Raw genomic sequence first — 6000 nt, 5'->3', positions numbered from 1 at the left:
GCAAGGCAGGGCGGGGCAGACCGGGCCAGGCAGACAGAGAGCCAGGCCTCGAGAGAGGCCTGGCTGAGCTGACTGAGCAAGGCTGGTATGGCTGCAATGGCTGACTGTAAGGGCTGATATGCTCTGGCTTGGCAGCCTGACTTTCTACACTGGCTGACTGGCGGAGCTGACTGGCTACGTTGGCTGACTGGGCAGGCTTGCTGGCTAGCTGGCTTGCTGGGCTCCCTGAGGGAAGCTTTGGGATGGATCTCTAGGGGCATCGGCTTGTGTTGAGCCTTCCAACGGCGTCTACCTTGATCTCCGTCCTAAGAAAGAAAGACAGAAAAAGAAAGACACACACAAACCCAACTATGCAGGTTTGAGGGAAAACAAATAACTGGAGCAGCATTCAGAGATCTCTCTGCTGCCTACGACACTGTCCAACACCGCACAATGGTCAGCACAAGCCTCCTCAACAACAGGCGCTTCTATGTCCAGTTAAATGACCAGAGGAGTAAATAGAAAGCCCAAAAAGAACGGCCTCCCACAAGGTAGCGTGCTCGCCCCCCTCCTTTTCAATATCTACACAAACGTCCAGCCACTACCCAAAGTAGTAGTACTGGAATGAAATGATAGAGAACACCTCACACACACATAGTTTCCTTTCATGGCTGTTTACATTCGAGGGTCACCGGTCCTCTCGAACGGAACAGTTTAACGTCATGCCCAGGACGAAAAGATATAGAGAACACCAACATGACAAATAACAGCAGGAAGGCATTATAAAACATACTCTCCCCCCATGCCTTCGGCCTGGTGGAGACAATTACCTTCATGAGACTAGTAAATGACCTTGACCAGTATAAATGACCTTCATGAGACTAGTAAATGACCTTGACCAGTATAAATGACCTTCATAAGACTAGTAAATGATCTTCACCAGTATAAATGACCTTGACCAGTATTCAGTCCGTGACCATGGACTAAAGCCTTTTGCTTTTCCTTGATTTTCGCCTTTTTTAAAATCCTCAACAATGATGAAGAATCGCGCACTATAGTGCGCCGCTCAATGACCTCTGAGACCATGGACCAATGAATGAAATACAACACATTGAGCAGGGCACTGCAGGGAGTTGAACCCCGTTCCGGTAAACCAGAAGTCCGACACCAGTGCCTTAGTTTTTGTGTTGTTGTTCATTTAAAGGTCCAGGTGTGCATACGCATGTGCGCCTGTGCGTGTGTAGGTGCATGTGTGCATGCGTGTGTGCACGCTTCAATGACCACTGTTGGACCCAATGGCGATCAAGGACCTCAGGGAGCCACCCAAAATTCACAACGGTCACAGCGAACTCTGTTGCATCACAACTGGTGGCCAACAGTCATAACCAACAACGCCGCCGACCCACAGGAGAATACCATCGCACAGTGGTATCAGACCAACCACAATCAGCCAGCCCTCAAACCAAACCCTTCGACCTAGAAGAACTCGAAACTGCAATGGGAAAGTTGAAACCCGGAAAAGCAGCAGGGATTGATGACATACTGGCAGAAATTATACAGCACCTGGAACCTAACGCAAAGACCTGGCTCGTGGGGATGCTGAACACATGCATAGCACAGAAAACCATCCCTTCTGTCTGGGAAAAGGCCAAAGTGGTTGCAATCCTTAAACCTGGCAAAGACCCATTATCCACAAAGAGCTACCGACCCATTTCCCTCTGCATCACCTACAAGGCTATATGAGAAGCTGCTACTCCAACGCCTCGTTGCCACTCATAGATACCAAGCTGACTAAAGACCAAGCTGGTTTCCGTCCCAGCCGCTCCTGTGCTGGACAGAGCTCAACCTCACCCAACACATTGAGGATGGGTTTGAGGGGAAACAAATAACTGGAGCAGCATTCAGAGATCTCTCTGCTGCCTACGACACTGTCCAACACCGCACAATGGTCAGGAAAAGCCTCCTCAACAACAGGCGCTTCTATGTCCAGTTAAATGATGGAAAGCCCAAAAGAACGGCCTCCAACAAGGTAGCGTGCTCGCCCCCCTCCTTTTCAATATCTACACAAACGACCAGCCACTACCCAATGCCTAATGCCAGCGTTTCATCTACGCCGACAACCTCTGCATTACGACCCAACAAGCAGACTTCCAGAAGATTGAGTCTGTCCTTGAAAGTGCCCTCCAAGAAATGTCAAGCTACTACAATACAACCACCTGAAACCCAACCTATAGAGAACACCTCACACACACATAATTTCCTTTCGTGGCCGTTTACATTCGAGGGTCGCTGGTCCTCTCGAACGGAACAGTTTAACGTCATGCCCAGGACGAAAAGATATAGAGAACACCAACATGTCAAATAACAGCAGGAAGGCATGGGCCACAATCCACCGTCTTGGCAAAAACCACACCACCCATAATTCACAACGGTCACAGCAAACTCTGTTGCATCACAACTGGTGTAGGTATTGGATGGAGCCCGCACACCACAGGTATAAGAAAGACGTTCTTTGTTGAAATACTGACAGCGTTTCGATCCATTTGATCTTCATCAGGTCATGTGTACACAAAACATACACTTTTATACTAAGGGAGTGCCCCCATTAAACAATCAAAATACCACATTTTGGTGCCCCTCCCATCACTGCAGGTGTGACACGTCAACCCTGAGTGAGTAGGTGGGGACCCAGACATATTGATGTAAATATAGTCTGTTCAGAAATTGTAGTGCCTCTCATAGAGCTTGTAGGTGATGCAGAGGAGGGAAATGGGTCGGTAGCTCTTCGGGGATAATGGGTCTTTGCCAGGTTTAGGGATTGCAACTACTCCAGCCTTTTTCCAAACAGAAGGGATGGTTTTCTGTGCTATGCATGTGTTCAGCATCCCCACAAGCCAGGTCCTTGCGATAGGTCCCAGGTGCTGTATCATTTCTGCCAGTATGCCATCAATCCCTGCTGCTTTTCCGGGTTTCAACTTTCCCATTGCAGTTTCACGTTCTTCTAAGTCGAAGGGTTTGGTTTGAGGGCTGGCTGATTGTGGTTGGTCTGATACCACTGTGCGATGGTATTCTATGTGGGTCGGTGGCGGTGTTGGTTACAACTGTTGGCCACCAGTTGTGACCAAGACCGCCACCGACCCACAGGAGAATACCATCGCACAGTGGTATCAGACCAACCACAATCAGCCAGCCCTCAAACCAAACCCTTCGACCTAGAAGAACTTGAAACTGCAATGGGAAAGTTGAAACCCGGAAAAGCAGCAGGGATTGATGACCTACTGGCAGAAATGTTACAGCACCTGGGACCCAACGCAAAGACCTGGCTTGTGGGGATGCTGAACACATGCATAGCACAGAAAACCATCCCTTCTGTCTGGGAAAAGGCCAAAGTGGTTGCAATCCCTAAACCTGGCAAAGACCCATTATCCACAAAGAGCTACCGACCCATTTCCCTCTGCATCACCTACAAGGCTATATGAGAAGCTGCTACTCCAACGCCTTGTTGCCACTCATAGATACCAAGCTGACTAAAGACCAAGCTGGTTTCCGTCCCAGCCGCTCCTGTGCTGGACAGAGCTCAACCTCACCCAACACATTGAGGATGGGTTTGAGGGGAAACAAATAACTGGAGCAGCATTCAGAGATCTCTCTGCTGCCTACGACACTGTCCAACACCGCACAATGGTCAGGAAAAGCCTCCTCAACAACAGGCGCTTCTATGTCCAGTTAAATGACCAGAGGAGTAAATGGAAAGCCCAAAAGAACGGCCTCCAACAAGGTAGCGTGCTCGCCCCCCTCCTTTTCAATATCTACACAAACGACCAGCCACTACCCAATGCCTAATGCCAGCGTTTCATCTACGCCGACAACCTCTGCATTACGACCCAACAAGCAGACTTCCAGAAGATTGAGTCTGTCCTTGAAAGTGCCCTCCAAGAAATGTCAAGCTACTACAATACAACCACCTGAAACCCAACCTATAGAGAACACCTCACACACACATAATTTCCTTTCGTGGCCGTTTACATTCGAGGGTCGCTGGTCCTCTCGAACGGAACAGTTTAACGTCATGCCCAGGACGAAAAGATATAGAGAACACCAACATGTCAAATAACAGCAGGAAGGCATGGGCCACAATCCACCGTCTTGGCAAAAACCACACCACCCATAATTCACAACGGTCACAGCAAACTCTGTTGCATCACAACTGGTGTAGGTATTGGATGGAGCCCGCACACCACAGGTATAAGAAAGACGTTCTTTGTTGAAATACTGACAGCGTTTCGATCCATTTGATCTTCATCAGGTCATGTGTACACAAAACATACACTTTTATACTAAGGGAGTGCCCCCATTAAACAATCAAAATACCACATTTTGGTGCCCCTCCCATCACTGCAGGTGTGACACGTCAACCCTGAGTGAGTAGGTGGGGACCCAGACATATTGATGTAAATATAGTCTGTTCAGAAATTGTAGTGCCTCTCATAGAGCTTGTAGGTGATGCAGAGGAGGGAAATGGGTCGGTAGCTCTTCGGGGATAATGGGTCTTTGCCAGGTTTAGGGATTGCAACTACTCCAGCCTTTTTCCAAACAGAAGGGATGGTTTTCTGTGCTATGCATGTGTTCAGCATCCCCACAAGCCAGGTCCTTGCGATAGGTCCCAGGTGCTGTATCATTTCTGCCAGTATGCCATCAATCCCTGCTGCTTTTCCGGGTTTCAACTTTCCCATTGCAGTTTCACGTTCTTCTAAGTCGAAGGGTTTGGTTTGAGGGCTGGCTGATTGTGGTTGGTCTGATACCACTGTGCGATGGTATTCTATGTGGGTCGGTGGCGGTGTTGGTTACAACTGTTGGCCACCAGTTGTGACCAAGACCGCCACCGACCCACAGGAGAATACCATCGCACAGTGGTATCAGACCAACCACAATCAGCCAGCCCTCAAACCAAACCCTTCGACCTAGAAGAACTTGAAACTGCAATGGGAAAGTTGAAACCCGGAAAAGCAGCAGGGATTGATGACCTACTGGCAGAAATGTTACAGCACCTGGGACCCAACGCAAAGACCTGGCTTGTGGGGATGCTGAACACATGCATAGCACAGAAAACCATCCCTTCTGTCTGGGAAAAGGCCAAAGTGGTTGCAATCCCTAAACCTGGCAAAGACCCATTATCCACAAAGAGCTACCGACCCATTTCCCTCTGCATCACCTACAAGGCTATATGAGAAGCTGCTACTCCAACGCCTTGTTGCCACTCATAGATACCAAGCTGACTAAAGACCAAGCTGGTTTCCGTCCCAGCCGCTCCTGTGCTGGACAGAGCTCAACCTCACCCAACACATTGAGGATGGGTTTGAGGGGAAACAAATAACTGGAGCAGCATTCAGAGATCTCTCTGCTGCCTACGACACTGTCCAACACCGCACAATGGTCAGGAAAAGCCTCCTCAACAACAGGCGCTTCTATGTCCAGTTAAATGACCAGAGGAGTAAATGGAAAGCCCAAAAGAACGGCCTCCAACAAGGTAGCGTGCTCGCCCCCCTCCTTTTCAATATCTACACAAACGACCAGCCACTACCCAATGCCTAATGCCAGCGTTTCATCTACGCCGACAACCTCTGCATTACGACCCAACAAGCAGACTTCCAGAAGATTGAGTCTGTCCTTGAAAGTGCCCTCCAAGAAATGTCAAGCTACTACAATACAACCACCTGAAACCCAACCTATAGAGAACACCTCACACACACATAATTTCCTTTCGTGGCCGTTTACATTCGAGGGTCGCTGGTCCTCTCGAACGGAACAGTTTAACGTCATGCCCAGGACGAAAAGATATAGAGAACACCAACATGTCAAATAACAGCAGGAAGGCATGGGCCACAATCCACCGTCTTGGCAAAAACCACACCACCCATAATTCACAACGGTCACAGCAAACTCTGTTGCATCACAACTGGTGTAGGTATTGGATGGAGCCCGCACACCACAGGTATAAGAAAGACGTTCTTTGTTGAAATA

Source organism: Protomyctophum parallelum (genome assembly GCF_964188405.1).
Source record: "Protomyctophum parallelum genome assembly, chromosome: 16".
In the NCBI taxonomy this organism is placed as follows: Eukaryota; Metazoa; Chordata; class Actinopteri; order Myctophiformes; family Myctophidae; genus Protomyctophum; species Protomyctophum parallelum.
Note: the sequence above shows the minus strand (reverse complement) of the source record.